The sequence below is a fragment of the Schistocerca gregaria genome, chromosome 8, assembly GCF_023897955.1.
Source record: "Schistocerca gregaria isolate iqSchGreg1 chromosome 8, iqSchGreg1.2, whole genome shotgun sequence".
In the NCBI taxonomy this organism is placed as follows: Eukaryota; Metazoa; Arthropoda; class Insecta; order Orthoptera; family Acrididae; genus Schistocerca; species Schistocerca gregaria.
In genome coordinates, this window is record NC_064927.1 from 71,119,905 (window position 1) to 71,141,836 (window position 21,932).

A 21,932-nucleotide genomic window follows, 5' to 3' on the forward strand; every position below is an offset into this window, starting at 1 on the left:
CAGTATCACTGTTGGGATGTCTAATTAGATATTCAGTGGAAGTATCCGACTGGTTCCACGGGCGCCACTGATGTCAAGTAATTTGTTGGTTTATGAAGATAAAGTGCCCTAATGAAGTGTGGCGGTACCCTTGCAGACATTACTCTATGTCTAACATTATCCAGACATTGCGCATTCGCCAACAAATAGGAACTGCAGTCTGTGAAGACAAATACCGTTCATGGTAAGAAGCCATTAACAAAACATAGTACACGAGAATTTTGTGGCTGTGTCAAGTGTCTTACATGTGAATTTGTGTTGTCCATTACCTAGAGTTTTTATGTTTATTTAATGTATTGTTAACTCATCGACTTTAGCCTTTCCGTTAATGTCACCGTAGTGAGTCGACATTTTTCTAGTACTAGACTCCATGAACACAATATAGCCACATTATGTGACGCTGCCATGATCAGTCACATCGTTTAAGCATTGTTGCTGTGTGAATTAAGTGTGTTATCCACTATCACTGCAATTATTTTTTATCTGCATATGTGATAATTACTTAGGTTGTCATATGCAGTGCAACTTGTATGCACATCGGATGCAAAGGGCGAAGGAGAAGCAGAGTTCTTGTTTTTCGAAATAAATACATCAAATCAGAAACTGCTAATTGGAGTAATCTATAAACCTCCAAACGTCGGTGCCATGTCCTCCTTTCAGTCTGCCCTGTCCTCACTCGTGACACAGTATGAACACATAATCATTATGGGCGACACAAACATCGACTTACAGTTAAAATCTCCCTCTGCCGAAAAACTAAGGCGACTGTTCCACTCCAATGATATGAGTTTAACACCGCTGGACCCAACTCACCACACGTCACACAGCCACACACTCATAGATATAATAGCAACAAAGCGACCAGATAAAATAATCCGCGCCAATCAGACATCCGCTCCGGGACTCTCTGCTCATGACGTGATATTCTTAAATTACTCAGTACATACTACCAAAGAAAAATCTCACCTGGTAACCTACAGAAACTTAAAAAATGTTAACCATGACGCTCTTCAAAAGGATTGCTCAGACATCCCTTGGCATGATATAAGCAATGAACCGACTTTAGACGGAAAAATTCGGCAATTATGTAGCAAAATTATTGCACTGTATGATAAACATGCTCCTCAACGCACTGTCAAGGTAAAGAGAGCTCCTGCTCCATGGCTCACCACTGCATTACGCCAGTTAATGAATAAACGTGATGCTGCACACAGGGCCTTCAAGCGTAACCCAGCTCCCGAGGCGTACGAAGCTTATAGGAAACTCCGAAACAGAACGAAGCAAAGCGTGAGAAATGCCAAAATCAGACATGCCCGCTCTGTCGTATGCGGCATATCAAAACCTGCTGCACTGTGGAAAAAGCTGCGCAGTTTCGGTATAGGGAAGCGAAGATATGACGCTGTTTATCAAGCGTCTGCAGAAGAATTAAACGATTTCTTCTCAACAGCTGCAATCTGCCACGCAGCGACAAATTACCAGCCCCAAGATATCAATCTCTTGAGAGACAAGTTTTTCCTAAAACATGTCACTACCGGCACAGTACACAAGGCAATTATGAGAATCTCTTCCGAGGCAGTAGGAAATGATGGAGTGAGCATTGGCATGATTAAAAACGTCGTAGCCACTATTATTCCAATTATCACAGACATCTTCAACCTGTCTCTTGTCAGTAGTATATATCCTACTGAGTGGAAGCAAAGTTTAATCCAGCCTATACCCAAGACTGACAACCCTAAGTCGCCAGGTGACTACAGGCCGATCAGCATACTACCTGCAATATCTAAAGCCCTAGAATACATCGTCCATGAACAGCTGACGGATTACCTCAAAACTCATAACATCCATGACGAATATCAGTCAGGCTTTCGAAAGCACCATAGTACAGCAACTGCATTAATCAAAGTAACTGATGACATTAAACATGCTATGGACAGACGTGAAGCTACTATCCTAACACTGCTTGACTTTAGCAAGGCTTTTGACACAGTTGACTTCGATATATTACTAATTAAAATGAAACAGCTGAATTTCTCAATCAGCGCAATACACTGGTTCGACAGCTACCTCAAAAACAGAAGTCAACAAGTCGTTTGTGGGTCGGAAAAGTCATCATGGAAAAGTGTGCACTCTGGAGTTCCCCAAGGCTCCGTCCTTGGTCCACTACTCTTCTCACTGTATATTAATGATATTTCTTCAGTGATTCACTCCTGCAGCTACCATCTATATGCTGACGACATCCAACTGTACATAAGTGCAAGCCCCAGCAAGCTGGCGCAGTAGCGAGTATGAACGCAGATCTTTGCTCTGTTTCTCGATGGGCACAGAACCTAGGTCTGAAACTAAACCCCAAGAAATCCCAGGTCACACTTATATCTCATCCAAAGTTAATCAGCCGGTACTTTCGCGAAACGGTCCCTAAAATACTCCTCAATGGTACCCAACTACCATACCAAAAAACAGTAAAAGACCTTGGAATAATCTTGGATGAACACCTAAACTGGGAAGAACAAACAGTCACAGCTTGCCGGAAATCGCTCTCCTCCCTACATGCAATTCAAAAATTTAGAAAAATATTTCCAACCCATGTTAAACAAAAATTAGTCCAAACACTAGTCTTGCCTAATCTTTACTACTGCGATGTAGTTCAACACGGCACGAATAGTGAAAATTCTAGATGCCTCGAGCTAGTGATGAATGCTTGCGTCAGATACGTGTGCAATATTCGGTTGTATGATCATATCAGTCCTTCATACTCCCAGCTAGGTTGGATACGCCCACATAAGGCACGCGATCTCCACACGATGTGCTTACTTCATCGATTTCTTAGCCACTGGTGCCCTCAATACTTATCTTCTCACATTAAACATCTATCATCATTCCACAATCGCAATACCAGATCGGATACGTCTATCATCTTGGCTGTACCTTTACATAACACAAAATCTTTCTCCGTGTCATTCTCCATCTCAGCCATACGACTATGGAACGCACTCCCCTGTGATCTGCGTCTTATCCAGAACTACTCAACATTCAAGAGGGAACTCAAAACTTACATATTAGGGACGGTATAGCCACCATTGTTGTGCCCCTAACATCTCTTTCTTTCTTCTCTCCATCACAGCTTCGAATTTTACCATTCTTTTTCTCTTCTTCAAACCTATCTACCTCTTATATATCTCTTTCACCCCATTCTATCGTCTTATGTCTCTGCTCGATGAGAATAACTCACAAGCTGCAAGAATATAACGAGAAAATTCCCAACTAACTGACATTCACAAAAGAAATGTATGTTTACTTTCATATACTTAGTCACTATTATTATTATTATTATTATTATTATTATTACTATTATCATTATTATTATCATTATTATCGTTGATTGTTATAATTATTTTTATTGTTATAACTATCATTGTACTACTGTTATAATCTCAATTTTTTTTCGTTTGACATCAATACTGCATAATACGCTAAATGTTCTTAATGTTATTTAGTAACTGTAACTCATTCAATCTGAGTATGCCTGGTTAGGTGTAAGAGAGGGCCTGAAGGCCCTAATCTTGCCAGGTAAAATAAATGCATAAATAAATAAATATAATGTTATTTTGTTACAATTCAGGTGTAATGTTGTTATATATCGTGCTGTTTGTTACAATTTTCATTAATGTGATGATGTATGGAGGCTAAAGAGTCATGTAGTCTCTATTGTGTGATGGTGTAAGCTAGCAGTATAAGCGAAAAATGAAAAACATTTTGTACTGCTGGGTGAACTCAATACCTTACCATGGGAGTCACTACAACGTTTGGCTGACTTTGATAACGGTTTTATCTGAACTAAGTTTTTGACAATTTTAGGCAAAGGAATAACACTGTTTACTTTCCTAAAAAGATCAAACCGTTTTCATCAATATGTGCAGTCCCCAGACCGCTTGACCACAACGGTCGGCTTTATATGTTACAGAACAACAAAATTATGACAATAGTACCATGCACGTTTTGTGCTCGAAATCTCACTATTTTGAGAAACAATTTTATTTTCGTTCAAAGATTACATTTTCATTTGCTATTAGAGATATTTAATTACGTATTATGGCAAGCTACATGTGTGTAAGTTTTTCTACTCGATATCTTTTCTTATTTTGATATATAATTTTATTTTCGCGTAACGATCAAATTTTTGTTTGCAACCAGAGATCTGTGGTGCAAAGGAATATCAAGTGTGAAAACTTGTTCCACTACTGTCTTTGGTCATTCTGTATTCTATACATTACGAAAGTGTTACAGCGGAATAGATATCTCATCAAAATTCTCTACTCATATGTTTCTTGGTCAGGTCGTTTATCTTTGATTATTTTGTGTGTTTACATCTCTTTTTTTGGGAGCATTACAATTATATTTTGTTATTAGGTACTAGCTGGTTACGGAAATAGTCTGTAGATGTTTTAGAAAGCCTTGATACCATAGTTCCGATTGGTAGACGTCGGAGCCTTCAGCAAAATTACGTTTTGTACTTTATCTCTCGTGGGGCTCGAATAAATGCCATAAAAAGTAATAAGAGCCAGATAATATCATCGATTATATTTTTGTAGCATAGATCACGAGAACATGATACATTATCTCCTTCTTCATTAAATGGTGTTTACTAAGGTCATGCGTTACCGAGAAACTACTAAAATGTTTGGTGATCATACTTCGTTCTTCGTACCAACAGTAACCTAGCCTTTGACAGAAATGCCAATATCCTTTACGTAGTCTGACATATACTTCATATGTGGAGATATCATTGTAACCCTTAAATGTGTGTGTGTGTGTGTGTGTGTGTGTGTGTGTGTGTGTGTGTGTGTGTTAATTGATGATATATTTTTTATAAGATACGAAAATAACGTTGACATACACACTGCATTGATGTTGAAGTTTAAGTCTTCTTGCAGATATGTTAAACGTTGAATTAACATTGTAACTCTCGACAAGCATCATATGTTTTATAGAACAATATTTAATTGTACCATACATCTCTATCTTCAGACATACTCCACAAGCCACGATGTGGTGCACGGCGAAGGGTACCACGTACCATTACTGCACATTTCCTTTCTTGTTTCCCTCGCAAATAAAGCGAGGGAAAAACGACTGTCCACATACCTCCATACGAGTTCTAATTTGCCTTGTCTTGATTTTCTAATCCTTACACGAAATACACGTCAGTGGCAGTAGACTTGTTGTGCAGTCCGCTTCAAAAGCTTGTTCGCTTAATTTTCTTACTTTGTATCAACGAAAATAACATTGTCTTCAGCATCTGTGAATCTTATCGGAGTTCATAAAGCATCTCTGTATACTCACATGTTGATCGAACCTACCGGTAACAAATCTAGCAGCACGCCTCTGAATTGCTTCGATGGCTTCCTTTAATCCGACATGATGGAGATACCTCAAGCAATGGGATAGATGAGCTACACCTCTCTAAAATTCTCCTAATAAACTGGAGCTGACAGTTCGCCTTCCCTGCCACCGTCCTTACGTGCTCATACCATTTCATATTGCTTTTCAGCGATAAAACTAGATATTTAATCGACATAACTATGGCAAATAGCACACTATTAATGCTGTACTCAAATATTACAGGGTTGTTTTCCTACTCATCTGCATTATCTTACATTTATCTACATTTGAAGGAAGCTCTCATTCATCTCACGAAATATAAATTCTGTATCCTTCAATTGTCACTCGATAGCGATACTATTGCACGTACCATGGCGTCATCTACCAAGTGTTTTGGATTGCTACTCACCGCATCCATTAGATCATTTATGTACATAAGGAACAAGGGTGGTCCTGGGGCACTCCTCACGATCCCCCTGTCTCTGATGAAAATTCTCCGTCTAGGACAACGTATTGGGTTCTGTTATCTAAGAAGTCTTCGAGACACTCACATCTACATATTTGGGAAGCTATTCTGTATGCTCGTAACTTCGTTAAGTCTGCAGCTGGGCACCGTGACAAAAGCACTCTGTAAATCTAAGAACACTAAATCTTCCTGTTGCTCTTAATCCGTGGTTCGCAGGATACATTTTTTTTAGATGTTGTTTTTTGGGGGCTCTCATATGCGCGGTCATCAGCGCCCGTACAGAGTCAGAATTGTTTCACAGTTCAATTTTTTACACAGTCCAATCTAGCCACTGTCACGAATGATGATGATTATAGCGATGAAATGATGAGCACAGCACAAACACCCAGTCCCCGGGCACAGAAAATTTGCAACCCGGCTGGGAATTTTATCAGACAGCGTAAGTGAACTGGCTGGGAAGCAGCAGGAATACAATAATCAGACAGAAACAGTAATTTCGATGAAACTTTATTTTTGGAAGAACGTGAAGTTAATATGAAGTTGTGGAGGCTAAGTGACGCACAGAAACTCCGAATGTTAGCATCGATGCTTGAGGCTGAGTCTTGCAGTAATTGCAGTGTGTGAAGCCATCTTCATTACGGAAGTGGTGGAGCTGGAATCTCTTTGATCGGCTGATCATTTCGCTGGGAACCTTCTGGGCATTCTTTGTCGTAGTATACCTGCAAAAATGAAGAGACTGTTTTCATTTACCCCCACTAAAAACCAAATGAAAATATATAAAATGTTGTAAAAATTGATTCATAGGATTTAAAATGTGAATATATTTTTCTGTATCTCAAATAGAAAAGCTCGTGTCATAACTAGACGAAATTTGCCTTATAAGTATACAGAAATGAATGTATCATTTGTGGGACCAGAACGTATAATGTTCACTGAAATTAAGGGTCTCTGAAGTATCGATATTGCTGTTGTAGTAGTTGTTGTTGTTGTGCTCTTCAATACAAGGACTGATTTGATGCAGCTCTCTACACAAGCCTGTCCTGTGCAAGCCTCTTCATCTCTGAAAACCCACTGCAGCCTACATCCAACTGATCCTGTTAACCAACCCCTTTTTTTTATTCAAGTTGTAAGACAAATTGCTTTTTTCTGTATTCGATTCAGTACCTCCTAGTACGTGATACCCTCTGCCCATCCAATATTCAGCAGTCTTCTGTAACGCTATAGTTTAAAACCTTCCATTCTCTTCTTGTCTAAACTGGTTACTATTCACGTTTTACTTCTGTACAAAGCTTCACTGCAGACAAATACCCTCAACTACTTCACTGGAGTAGCGTATTTCATTTGGGGGCCGCGGATAAAATTCAGAAAATAACATTAAGTAAGTGAATGTCATCTCGTATAACTTACGATCGCAGGAAAAGTATCGATTAAAAAGTTTGATTATTTTAAATTGTAAGTCTCACATCGCAGCATGACGACGAGATGGTTATCTTTTCGTTATTCGTCATCTTTATTACGATACTTGAAAACTGAGTAACTCACTGCCCGTTGTTCGAATAACTTGCAGTGAATTAAGAATCTGAATTATGACAGCTAATCTAAGGGAAGCAGAAATTGACAGTCTGAAATTGTCGTCATATTTCTAGGTAGAAGAGTCCATGTGTTCCAAGGCTGCATGCCGCGTCCACTGCCCTCACGGTCACGGAGATGACTTTATGGTAACACTTAAATGGAATAAATGTCTCACTCATGCCATTTCATTAGTGAGCAGAGCACCAGCAGGACAGGCCTTTACCACCCAACTCCTCGCTTTGAAGCCATGCAACCCTAAGGGTCTCAGCCCAGGCCCTTTCAAGTCCTAAGGAGTATCTGATGACTGCTAAGCAACTCACTCCATTTCGAGGGCGTTGCTCACTTAGGCAGTACTTGCCTGAAAATCCAAAGAAAGTTGGAAGTAAAGGTGGATGCGGTAGTAGAATATAAAGATACATGCCTTTCAAATGTTCTTAAACATCTTGTTACTCACATAAAACACTGGGTAAGAAATACAGCCATTGACAGCTGACATAATGGTGTCCGGCATGCCAGGACCTTGATCAACTTGAAACTGATTAAAGTGAGACTGAACGAGAACAAACGCGAAATTCCTGCTGAGCTCCTGCCCAATAAGTACAGAAACGTTGAATTCGATTTGTTTTACAAGACAATGTGTATGTGCTTTTGTTCCCATGAAGTCTCATTGTTTAGTTCTAATATAAGGAATGTTAACATATGTGAAGATACAGGAGGCCCCAAAAAAAATTGACTATATAACTGCACTAAGGGAAAGCTGGACGTGTGCGAACATTTGTGCAACGAGCAAAATAAGTACATGGCCCCTCGCTATGTTCTAATTTTTAACGTCTGCTCATTAAAGTCTCATCTCCTTTACAAAATGGTCCCAATAAAAAGATAAAATAAAAGGATATTTCCTTAGGAGCTTAATACTAATATATAATGGAAAAATTCTCAGAAAATTAGCAATAGCTAAATATCTCATATCATTAGAGAGAATGGTGTCTGATGGATACAGAAACAAAGGCACCAAATCAGCAATAGCATGAGCAGCATCAAAAACACGAGGAGATACAAACTGGGCAAATATGTTAGAAAATAAAGCGACGTCACACTGCCCTTGCGCAAACATTAACATTGTGTGCTACTTGTCGTGGAAGTGTGTGCAAAACGATTACCAAAATGTTGATCAAACCGAGGTATTGTGATGCTACAAAACTTTTATGCTATAATTCGAAAACACTGTTTACGTACTGTACTAGTATTTCCTTTATTTTGCACGTTGTTGTTGTGGTCTTCAGTCCTGAGACTGGTATGATGCAGCTCCCCATGCTGCTCTACCCTCTGAAAGCTGCTTCATTTCCCAGTACTTACTGCAACCTACATCCTTCTGAATCTGCTTAGTGCATTCATCTCTTGGTCTCCTTCTACGATTTTTACCCTCCACACTGCGAAATTTGTGATCCTTTGATGCCTCAGAACATGTCCTACCAACCGTTCCCTTCTTCTAGTCGTGCTACAGACTCCTCTTCTCCCCAATTCTATTCAATTCCTCCTCATTAGTTATGTGATCTACCCATCTAGTCTTCAGCATTCTACTGTAGCACCACATTCGAAAGCTTCTATTCTCTTCATGTCTAAACTATTTCTCGGTCATGTTTCACTTCCGTGCATGGCTACACTCCATACAGATACTTTCAGAAACGACTTCCTGACGCTTAAATCTATACTAGATGTTAAATTTCTCTTCTTCAGAAACGCTTTCTTTGCTATTGACAGTCTACATTTTACATCCTCTCTACTTCGACCATCATCAGTTATTTTGCTCCCCAAATAGCAGAACTCCTTTACTACTTCAAGTGTCTCATTTCCTAATCTAATTCCCTCAGCATCACCCGACTCAATCGGACTACATTCATGTCTCACAACCTGTCTCACTCCCTTCCCAACCACTGCTTCCCTTTCATGCCCCTCGACTCTTATAATTGCCATCTGGTTTTTATTCCAGTCAACATTGTCAAAAGCTTTCTCTAAGTCTACAAATGCCAGAAACGTAGGTATGCTTTTTCCTTAATCTTTCTTCTAAGACAAGTCGTAGAGACAGTATTGCCTCACGTGTTCCAATATTTCTACGGAATCCGAAATGATCTTCCCCCAGGTCGTCTTCTACCAGTTTTTCCATTCGTCTGTAAAGAAATCGCGTTAGTATTTTGCAGCTGTGACTTATTATAATTCGGTAATTTTCACACCTGTCAACACATGCTTTACTAACAATTGTTCTTATCGACTAAAAATATATTTTTAAGTAAAATTAATTTTTTCATAAATATAATGTAAAATTATACATAAACATGAAAGAGCTCCCAAGTGGAACACAGTTGTCAAAACAGAGAAGGGGAAAGTTGTGAAAGACCAGTCACTGGTCACCTCAGTGCTGAATGTTGTTAAACTTTCTACACCCTTCATCCCTTCCGTATAAAGTTTTCAAAAAGCATCAGAACAAAACGACTTGCGAAAGATATAAAATTACCTCAGTTCTGGAGTGAATACATACATAACGTATAAACAGCCACACGTATGGATATTGAACCAGAGAGAGAGGACGTATGCGAAGAAACTGAAAATCTCAAAGGAATTATCTTGCTGCCAGAGTACTTATTTCTGCAAAGGATACGTATGACAAGGTGGTTAATACTGTGGCAAAAAGTGGAATTGTAAACAAGAAAAAAACTGTGCCTGGAGAGAAGGCTGCAGGGCCTTTGCAACAGGAACGGAGAAGGTCATCGACAGGTTTCTGCGAGAAACCGGTACACGTTAAAAAATCGTGAAACGTGTATCAGAACGCTCTGCTCTTTTAGAGCACAGCTATCTGATCAGATCTGTGAAGCGGAAACTTCCAACTATTGAACAAAAGTATAGTTTACAGTTATGAGATTTCTGTAGATGGTATCTTCGCAGAAATTCCACGCCTAACAAGATATCTTGCTACTAACAAGATATCTTGCTAGCTACCAAAGTTCTAAGAAACAGAGCCTGTTGGTTGGACACATTTAAGGGTATTACTGTTCGTAACTGAATATTTTTCCGAATTTCATTTTGACATAGAGATTTCTCTGGAGGATCATGAGAGATGAGTTTTTCAAAACTCGAACTAATTAAGAATCATTTTAGGTCCAGTACGACTCAAGCTCTGCTCTCTAGTTTGTTAGTTTTGACAATCGAAAGAAGTGCAGCTAGAGGTGACGATTTTGACCCAGAGTTTCAAAGTTAGAAGGTTCATATTTTGGATCTGTAGCTCTTGTATTTCTTTCCGTGTTTGCAGTTAAATTATTGGATAAAGGTTCCGCCTTTTATGCAAAAAAAACGTTATTTTTTCGTTATCCAAAGATATTTCGGCACCTCTATGGCATCATCATGGGTTTTGTCTATTGAAAACTGTAAAAAGTGAATATATTTTAGGCTGTAACTGATCTGTCAAAGTGAGGTCTAAGTAAGATTTTTGTTCATTTTTCTTCTTATTATGACATTATATGGTTTGGCAAGATCATCTGTACGGTGTCCTGCATTGATACCTTGTCATCTGCAAACCAAGAGATGCAAACGTTAATTTCATTGGCAAGTTTACACATTCCTTGTTTTTTAAGAAACGTTATTTTGGCCTGGCAAAATGTTTTGCGTACATATTCGTTATTAATCGCGCTCTGTTGTGCCTGATTCTTCTTCTTTCGCATTTGAGAGCACTGCACACACATACTAATGTACTTTGCGTAATTTCGGTTTTACAAATGCCTTTTTACTTCGCAAACCGCTGTGAGCACTATGTTGTTGTGTTTCCTAACTCCATCGGCGTTCATTTATTCCCGAGAGAGTTTGGAGACGAATTTGAATTTTTTTTACTTTGTCCCTCTCTTTTCTCTCTTTCTGTATGCGCGCGCGCGCGCGCGCGCGCGCGCGCGTGTGTGTGTCTGTGGGGGAGGGGTGTAGGTGTGGGGGTGTGTGTGCGGGTAATTTCCTTTGCCTTTTCTGAATGTTTGTCCTATGTATACTTATTGGCAAGCGTTGTGGGTGATTTCTTTTATTCCTAATCTGATGGATTTGTCTGTGGCTATCTTCTGTGTTCTGAGTTTTTTGTGTGTTGTGTTGACTGTCCTGTACTCCATTTGAAGTCCCTGTTTCTTCAATATGTTGCCTATTCTGTGGACAGTTCTGTTGTGCAGGTGACAATGTGTCATCTAGCTTTGTGTGTGTGTTGTTGTTGCACTCTTGCATATTGCATGTGGTCATTGTTTGTATGTTGTGTAAGATTTTGTATCTGTGTCGTGAGTTTGTTCCCTTACTGTTTACAAATTTCTTGGTGTAAATTCTCAGTCATATGGGACTTGTATGTATGATCAGATAAAAGAAATTATTCAGATAGTGAAGGGTGACGAAAATTTAAGTCATGGGTGACTGGAATTCGGTAGCAGGAAAAGGGAGACAAGGAAACGTAGTAGGTGAATATGTACTGGGGCAAAGAAATGAAAGAGGAAGCCGCCTGGTAGAATTTTGCACAGAGCACAACTTAATCATAGGTAACACTTGGTTCAAGAATCATAAAAGAAGGCTGTATACATGGAAGAAGCCTGGAGATACTGGCAGGTTTCAGATAGATTATATAATGGTACGACAGAGATTTAGGAACCATGTTTTAAATTGTAAGACATTTCCAGGGGCAGATGTGGACTCTGACCACAATCTGTTGGTTATGACCTGTAGATTAAAACTGAAGAAACTGCAAAAAGGTGGGAATTTAAGGAGATGGGACCTGGATAAACTAAAAGAACCAGATGTCGTACGGAGTTTCAAGGAGAGCATAAGGGAGCAATTGACAGGAATGGGGGAAAGAAATACAATAGAAGAAGAATGGGTAACTTTGAGGGATGAAGTAGTGAAGGCAGCAGAGGATCAAGTAGGTAAAAAGACGAGGGCTAGTAGAAAACCTTGGGTAACAGAAAAAATATTGAATTTAATTGATGAAAGTAGAAAATATAAAAATGCAGTAAATGAAGCAGGCAAAAAGGAATACAAACGTAAGGGGGTAAGATAGATACTACCTACAGGAAAATTAAAGAGACCTTTGGAGAAAAGAGGACCACTTGTATGAATATTAAGAGGTCAGATGGAAACCCAGTTGTAACCAAAGAAGGGAAAGCAAAAAGGTGGAAGGAGTATATAGAGGGTCTTTACAAGGGCGATGTACTTGAGGACAATATTATGGAAATGGAAGAGGATGTAGATGAAGATGAAATGGGAGATACGATACTGCGTGAAGAGTTTGACAGAGCACTGAAAGACCTGAGTCGAAACAAGGCCCCCAGAGTCGACAACATTCCATTAGAACTGACAAAACTCTACCATCTGGTGAGCAAGATGTATGAGACAAGCGAAATACCCTCAGACTTCAAGAAGAATATAATAATTCCAATCCCAAAGGAAGCAGGTGTTGACAGATGTGAAAATTATCGAACTATCAGTTTAATAAGTCACAGCTGCAAAATACTAACGCGAGTTCCTTACAGACGAAAGGAAAACTAGTAGAAGCCGACCTCGGGGAAGATCAGTTTGGATTCCGTAGAAATGTTGGAACACATGAGGCAATACTGACCCTACGACTTATCTTAGAAGCTAGATTAAGAAAGGGCAAACCTACGTTTCTAGCATTTGTAGACTTAGAGAAAGCTTTTGACAATGTTGACTGGAATACTCTCTTTCAAATTCTGAAGGTGGCAGGGGTAAAATACAGGGAGCGAAAGGCTATTTACAATTTGTACAGAAACCAGATGGCAGTTATGAGTCGAGGTGGATGAAAGGGAAGCAGTGGTGGGGAAGGGAGTGAGACAGGGCTGTAGTCTATCCCCGATGTTATTCAATCTGTATATTGAGCAAGCAGTGAAGGAAACAAAAGAAAAATTCGGAGTAGGTATGAAAGTCCATGGAGAAGAAATAAAAACTTTGAGGTTCGCCGATGACATCGTAATTCTGTCAGAGACAGCAAAGGACTTGGAAGAGCAGTTGAACGGAATGGATAGGGTCTTGAAAGGAGGATATAAGATGAACATCAACAAAAGCAAAACGAGGATAATGGAATGTAGTCGAATTAAGTCGGGTGATGCTGAGGGAATTAGATTAGGAAGTGAGACACTGAAAGTAGTAAAGGAGTTTTGCTATTTGGGGAGCAAAATAACTGATGATGGTCGAAGTAGAGAGGATATAAAATGTAGACTGGCAATGGCAAGAAAAGCGTTTCTGAAGAAGAGAAGTTTGTTAACATCGAGTATAGATTTAAGTGTCAGGAAGTCATTTCAGAAAGTATTTGTATGGAGTGTAGCCATGTATGGAAGTGATACATGGACGATAAATAGTTTGGACAAGAAGAGAATAGAAGCTTTCGAAATGTGGTGCTACAGAAGAATGCTGCAGATTAGATGGGTAGAACACATAACTAATGAGGAAGCATTGAATCGGATTGGGGAGAAGAGAAGTTTGTGGCACAACTTGACCAGAAGAAGGGATCGGTTAGTAGGACATGTTCTGAGCCGTCAAGGGATCACCAATTTAGTATTGGAGGGCAGCGTGGAGGGTAAAAGTCGTAGAGGGAGACCAAGAGATGACTACATTAAGCAGATTCAGAAGGATGTAGGTTGCAGTAGGTACTGGGAGATGAAGAAGCTTGCACAGGATAGAGTAGCATGGAGAGCTGCATCAAACCAGTTTCAGGACTGAAGACCACAACAACAACAACAACATGGGACTTGTAACCATTTTCCTCTGCTACACACCAAGCATCATATCATTTGATGCCACATTAGTGTATCTTGTATTCCAATAAATAAAACAATCAACCTCGCCATACAATGACTCAAACAAGGAAACCCACCAGCTTCAAACATTAATGAAACAGCAACCACATTTAAAAGTGTAACGTCAACAGATTTAAACATACTCACATCCGGCCACAGTCTACACCACAAACTGATAGTAGAAAATAAATTTTACATATAAAAGGCAACAGAAGAACGTAAAGAAGTTTTAAATGAAAACACTACACTCTGTTAAGGCACAATATTTAAAGCACTCAAGGAACTTTACAGAAAAGGAAACACAAACAGCTAAAGGAGCTCACACACACACACACACACATACACACACACATACACACATACATACATACATGCACGCGCGTGTTCGCGCGCGAATACACACACACACACACACACACACACACACACACACACACACACACACACGAACGCACGCTCGCACACGCAGAAAGAGGGAAAAAAATTCAAATTCTGCGCCAAACACTCTCGCTAGCAAATGAACGCCAACGGAGTTAGAAACACAACAACATAGTGATTACCGCGTTTTGCGAAGTGAAAAAGCATTTGTAAAACCGAAATTACGCAAAGTACATTAATATGTATATGCAGTGCCCTCAGAGCGACAAGAAAGAAGGATCAGGCACAACAAAACGTGAGCAATAACGAATATATACGCAAAACATTTTGCCATGCAAAAATCATGTTTTTTAAAAAAAGAAGGGATGTTTTAACTTGCCAGTGAAATTAACGTTTACATCGCTTAGTTTACAGTTGACAAGGTATCAGTGCAGGACACCATACAGATGGTCCTGTAAAACCATATAATGTAAAATCGCGTAAGAAGAAAAGCGAACAGTACCTTTCTTTAGGTCTCACTTTGTTAGATCAAGTTACAACCTAAAATATGTTCACTTTTTACAGTTTTCTATAAGGGAAACTCAATGGTGAAGGCTCAGAGGTGCCAAAACAAGTTTCGATAACAATAAAAAAAGTGTTTTTGTATAACAGGTGGAAGCTATATCCAGTAATCAAAAATTCTAAGCTACATGTTGAATTCGCTTGTTAGTAAGAAAATGTTTGGTTTTTTTACTGCTCCATTAATCATCAAGTAAAGTGATTTATTTATAAAACTGTGTTTGAATTTTTTTCATCTACAAAAACTATTTACAAAATATGTAACCTCATACTTCACTTACTTAATCACTTGCATCAAAAAATTTCTTGCATCCAACCAAAAAATTATCATATGATGTTTTCGTACAACTGTTGCCGGCAGATAATGGGGTAACGACTAAACTCCACATCAGGTGCCAAAATACAGCAGGTACGCCCCTGAATGTGATTTTGGTTAATGCTACAAGGCTACATGCGTCAGTCATGAATTCTGCTGTCTTTGCGACTCCTGCCAACTGCGGTTGCACCCACGGTACGTCTGTCCATGTCTCCGCAATATCCTTTCTTTCGGGAGTGCTAGTTCTGCAAGGTACACAGGAGAGCTTCTGTAAACACTGGAAGGTAGGAGGCGAGGTACTGGCAGAAGTAAAGCCGTGAGGACAGAGCGTGGGTCGTGCTTGGGTAGCTCAGTTGGTAGAGCATTTGCCCGCGAAAGGCAGTCCCGAGTTCGAGTCTCGGTCCGGCACATAGTTTTAATCTGCCAGGAAGTTTCATATCAGCGCACTCTCCGCTACTGAGTGAAAATCCCATTCTGTATTGATGCACGTTAGCTAATTCACCTCAGTGAGATATATGTTTCATGGCGGGGCGGCATAAATAATATTATTAAATTATCAAGATGAGTTAAATGTGTTTTCCATTTTTCCTATATATTTTCCATTTTCCTTACACAGACTACTATTGTAAAGAAGTGAGTAATGAAACATGTCAGAGTTAATTTGGGCACATATATAGTAATTAATAACTGCTTTAATATTCACTTTGCCCGGAGCATAATGTCCCCCTCCAACTACGACGCACTATTTGGTATTGTAATAACTCCCAGGTTACTTCTTGCAGTCTTGGGTGGCCTTTGCTGAATGAATATTGCATACGTTTGGCATTCAATAAGAAATATACAGAATATGTTGTGGGACGCCGTGGAATATTCCATCCTCCACCCCTGTAGTTCCACGAGGTGGCGGTTCTATGTACGGCTTTCAAAATGGCGTCTGTAGCGGAGGTACGTTCCAACCAGAGAGGTGTCATTGTGAAAACAAGAGCACTCAGATATTCATAGACGCTTGCAGAATGTCTGTGGAGACTTGTCAGTGAAAAAAAGCACGGTGAACCGCTGGGTGAGGCGTATGTCGTCATCGCAAAAATGGTTGCGCAACTCAGTCCATCTCCCGTGCGCCGGCCGGCTGCACACAGCTGTGACTCCAGCAGTGCTGGAACGTGCGGCACTGTGTCGCTTCCAGGGAGCGGTACAGAAACTCAGTGCACTGGAGACTGGAGAAGGTCCGTGCAGACAGCTAACAGGAAGCTTGAAAGATTTATAGAACTCTAACGGGTAATAATCGAGCAAAGTACTTGAATAAGTACAGTCTTTAATTGTTCATCTGAGTCACTTTGTATAATGACTTCAATGAAATTACACTAGTCATGATTGCAAAGTCCCATGGAGGGAGGTACACGGCTACGTATGAGCGCGAGGAGAGCCAGGGCAAACACAACAAGTCCAGCTCCCAGGCCAGAGCGAAACAGGTCCCTCTTGGACCGCTGTCTGTACTGAACTGTCCGACGAGCTACGCCACCTCCGCCGTTATACTGTGCGGGCAGACCACACTGCTGGCGCTTCTAGACACTGTCCTGTGCGGCCTCAAGTACGACCACATGATGCGCACAACCAATGCACTGAGGCCCTCGCGGCTCAGCAAGTCAGCTCACGTGAGTGTACATAACATTTACGGCCAATGCTCAAACCCATGCCTTTCCTGTGGCGTCTCCTTTGAACACTCAGAAATATCTAGGTAACATATTCATTCTGGCTGCTGTTCTGTAGCCTTCCAGGAGTTTTATGTTTTAAATGTGCAACAATTCTCATTCGAGGTGATCGACTGATCACAATCAAACACCTCGCTAATCAATATCTCTGTTGGTAGTGCTGAGACATTCGTCCACGGTGGCGCCTCATAGATGTATATTCTGAATTTGCATGTGCTGTATAACAGTAATGCTTATCAACATATTTTTACAGCTTCAGCTGCTGTCAATAATAATAATAATAATAATAATAAACTCCGTGGAGGCCCGGGAAAAAAATAGGCCTCCGGTATGTTCTGCCAGTCGTAAAAGGCGACGAAAAGAACAAACCACTAACAGGGCTAACCCCCCCCCCCCCCCCCTCTTTTAGTGTGATTAGTTGGTTCAGAACAGAACTAATGAAGCCTCGGATAAGCGCTGTCATGGTCGGGGACGACAACTGAACCCTATGCCCGCCCACAATGGTAACGACACTCCTAGCCACACGGCAAATGATTTAAATCCAAATAGAGGTGTTTTGCAGGATATGCTTCCTGCAACCACCCTAGAAGGAAAACAAAGACAGAGGATGAGATGGTCAGATGAAGTTAACCGACACCTCATGTTGTGTTATTACCAAGCAACAAACGTAAGAACCAACACAAATGGATACAGATCACAAGTATACACAACATTTATTACCAGATACCCAGAATTAAAATTTTTAACACAACAACGACTAGCTGATCATATCCGTGTAATAATCAAAAATAACAGGATACCCCAGTCAGAATTAGAAAACATCAAACCACAAGTACAACAAATACTGGAACAAAATAATGTGAAATCAGAAGAAGAAAATATAGTAACGGATTCAAACATACCACAGTAAACAAACAAAGAACAACACGCACCAATTAAACAATCAGAGGAAAACGAAATCTTAAGACAGCCACCAGAACAAGTACAAATAGAACACGAAGTGTCACACGCGTTAGATATAGAAGAACAATTTCAGCTGACATATATAGAAAACAAAGACACAAATACAGACATTAGACCATTCTTAAATAGACCACCAAATAGCCCACAAGTCGAAACAACAACAATAACAACTATCAACAAAATGGTTCAAATGGCTCTAAGCACTATGGGACTCAACTGCTGTGGTCATTAGTCCCCTAGAACTTAGAGCTACTTAAACCTAACTAACCTAAGGACATCACACACATCCATGCCCGAGGCAGGATTCGAACCTACGACTGTAGCAGTCACACGGTTCTGGACAAACACAGTCATACAGAACAAAATAAATGAAAATACAACTATGGAAAAGTTACAACTACTGGTTTATATAGGAACACTCACTACACTGAATATACACACTAGGCAGAGATCAGAACAAACCAACACACAGAAGAAATCCACAAAACCAGCATGGCAACACAAGCTACAGACCAGAGTAGAAAAACTGAGAAAAGACATCGGACAGCTAACACAATTTATAAGAAATGAAATATCAGACAAAAAACGAAAAAGATCAGGTACAATCTCACAACAAAAAGCGATACAGCAATTAGATGAAAAGAATCAGAAATGACAAGCATTGGCCAAACGACTTAGAAGATACAAAAAAAGTGAAAATAGAAGGAAGCAAAACCAAACATTCAACACAAACCAAAAGAAATTTTATCAGACAATAGATTACACACACATTAAAATAGACAACCCACCAAACATAACAGACACGGAACACTTCTGGAGCAACATATGGTCAAACCAGCCACAACATAACAGGCGTGTACGGTGAATACAAGCAGAAACAGACACATACAAGATGATACCACAAATGCCCAAAGTGATACTTTTGTAACATGAAGTCACCCAAGCAATTAATTCTTTGCGCAATTGGAAAGCCCCCGGAAAAGATAAAATAGCAAATTTCTGGCTAAAGAAGTTCACCTAAACACATTCACATCTAACTAAATTATTTAACAGTTTCATTGCAGACCCATGCACATTCCCTGATACACTTACACATGGAATAACTTATCTGAAACCTAAAGATCAAGCAGACACAGCAAAACCAGCTACATTGATTAACAAAAAGCTGTTAATAGTGTACCCCACTCATGGTTACTACAAATATTGGAAATATACAAAGTAGATACTAAATTGATACAGTTCCTAAACATAGTAATGAACAACTGGAAAACCACACTTAATATCCAAATAAATTCAAATATCACATCACAGCCAATACAGATTAAGCGTGGAACATACCAAGGAGACTCATTAAGTCCTTTCTGGTTCTGCCTTGCTCTGAACCCACTATCCAACATGCTAAATAATACAAATTATGGATACAATTTTACCGGAACATACCGACACAAAATCACACATTTGCTATATGAGGATGATCTAAAACTACTGACAGCAACACATCAACAACTCAACCAATTACTAAAGATAACAGAAGTATTCATCAGTGATATAAATATGGCTTTTGGAACAGACAAATGTAAGAAAAATAGCATAGTCAAGGGAAAACACACTAAACAAGAAGACTACATATTGGATAAACACAGCGACTGCATAGAAGCGATGGAAAAAACAGATGCCCATAAATATCTAGGATGCAGGCAAAAAATATGAATAGATAATACAAATATTAATGACCTAAAGGAATAATATAGACAAAGACTAACAAAAATACTGAAAACAGAATTGACAGAAATAAACAAGACAAAAGCTATAAATACCTATGCTATATCAATATTGACCTACTGATTTGGAGTAGTGAAATAAAGTTACACCGACCTAGAAGCACTCAATACACTTACACGATCACAACGCCACAAATATAGAATATATCACATACATTCAGCAACAGAAAGATTCACATTAAGCAGAAAGGAAGGAGGAAGGGGATTTATCGACAGTAAAAACCTAAAACTTCCTGGCAGATTAAAACTTTGTGCCCGACCGAGACTCGAACTCGGGACCTTTGCCTTTCGCGGGCAAGGAGCTACCGAAGCACGACTCACGCCCGGTACTCACAGCTTTACTTCTGCCAGTACCTCGTCTCCTACCTTCCAAACTTTACAGAAGCTCTCCTGCGAATCTTGCAGAACTAGCACTCCTGAAAGAAAGGATATTGCAGAGACGTGGCTGGTAGAGCACTTGCCCGCGAAAGGCAAAGGTCCCGAGTTCGAGTCTCGGTCGGGCACACAGTTTTAATCTGCCGGGAAGTTTCATATCAGCGCACAGTCCGCTGCAGAGTGAAAATCTCATTCTGGAAAAAAAAAAACCACATTATGGACAGGTAGACAATTTAAGAAAATTCTTTATTGAACCAGCAGAAACTAGCACAATAAACAAAGCAATCACTCATATAAATACATCGGCTACACCATTGCAATTTCATAACCACTACTACAACCCTTTAGATCACATAACGTCAACAGATACGAAGAAAGTAAATTGGAAAAAGAAAAGACTGGATGGCAAGCACCCATATTATCTAACACAGCCACACATCGATCAAGACGCATCCAACACATGGCTAAGAAAAGGCAATATATACAGTGAGACGGAAGGATTCATGATTGCAATACAGGACCAAACAATAGACACCAGATACTACAGCAAGCATATTATTAAAGATCCCAATACCACACCAGATAAATGCAGACTTTGCAAACAACAAATAGAAATAGTAGATCACATCACAAGGTGATGTACAATACTAGCAAATACAGAATACCCCAGAAGACATGACAATGCAGCAAAAATAATACATCAACAACTTGCCATGCAACATAAACTAATAAAACAAGTTCCCACATACAAGTATGCACCAAAAAATGTACTGGAGAATGATGAATACAAATTCTACTGGAACAGAACCATTATAACAGATAAAACAACACCACATAACAAACCTGACATCATACTCAGCAATAAAAAGAAGAAATTAACACAACTAATCGAAATATCCATACCCAATACAACAAATATACAAAAGAAAACAGGAGAAAAAATTGAAAAATACATCCAACTGGCTGAGGAAGTCAAAGACATGTGGCATCAGGATAAAGTTGACATCATACCAATTATACTATCAACTACAGGAGTCATACCACACAATATCCACCAGTACATCAGTGCAATACAGCTACATGTAAACGTATATATACAGCAACAAAAATCTGTAATTAATGATACATGTTCAATTACCCGAAAGTCCCTAATTGCAATATAACATATACTGTACAGTTAAAAGGAAGTCACGCTTGATCAAGGTCCGCGTCACTTTCCATTTTTAACCAGACATAACGTCTGAGACAAGAAAATAATAATAATTATAATAATAAAAGTAATAATAATAATTACAGTAATAATAATGTTAACAATATGCATAATTTGTCTGAAAAAAGGAAGAATTTTGTTGTTTCGCACATAATTAAGTGCAGTTTAGGGCAAGAACGAAATAATGTTTACGTTTTCGCTACTCTCCGTCTCACATTTTTGTGTAAGTGGGGATTTTCGTGCCTTTTTGGAAAGATGTATAAGGCCTCTAATTCATGCACTACCTAACGTATTAACTTCCGGGCTGAAACTCGGGCGCCCTTACCTTGCAGCCACACAACAGCTCAGGTTTGTCGCACACTTCT

General features: G+C 39.5%; 1 protein-coding gene across 1 annotated transcript in view; it reads right to left on the reverse strand.

The window, feature by feature from the left end:
- Nucleotides 1–6,374: 6,374 nt before the first annotated feature.
- Nucleotides 6,375–21,932, reverse strand: part of LOC126284763 (uncharacterized) — a 75,768-nt gene continuing 60,210 nt past the window's right edge. Inside the window, exon 4 of the mRNA XM_049983923.1 lies at nt 6,375–6,603. The gene's annotated coding sequence lies outside the window, so the exon portion shown is untranslated. The remainder of the gene's footprint in view (nt 6,604–21,932) is intronic.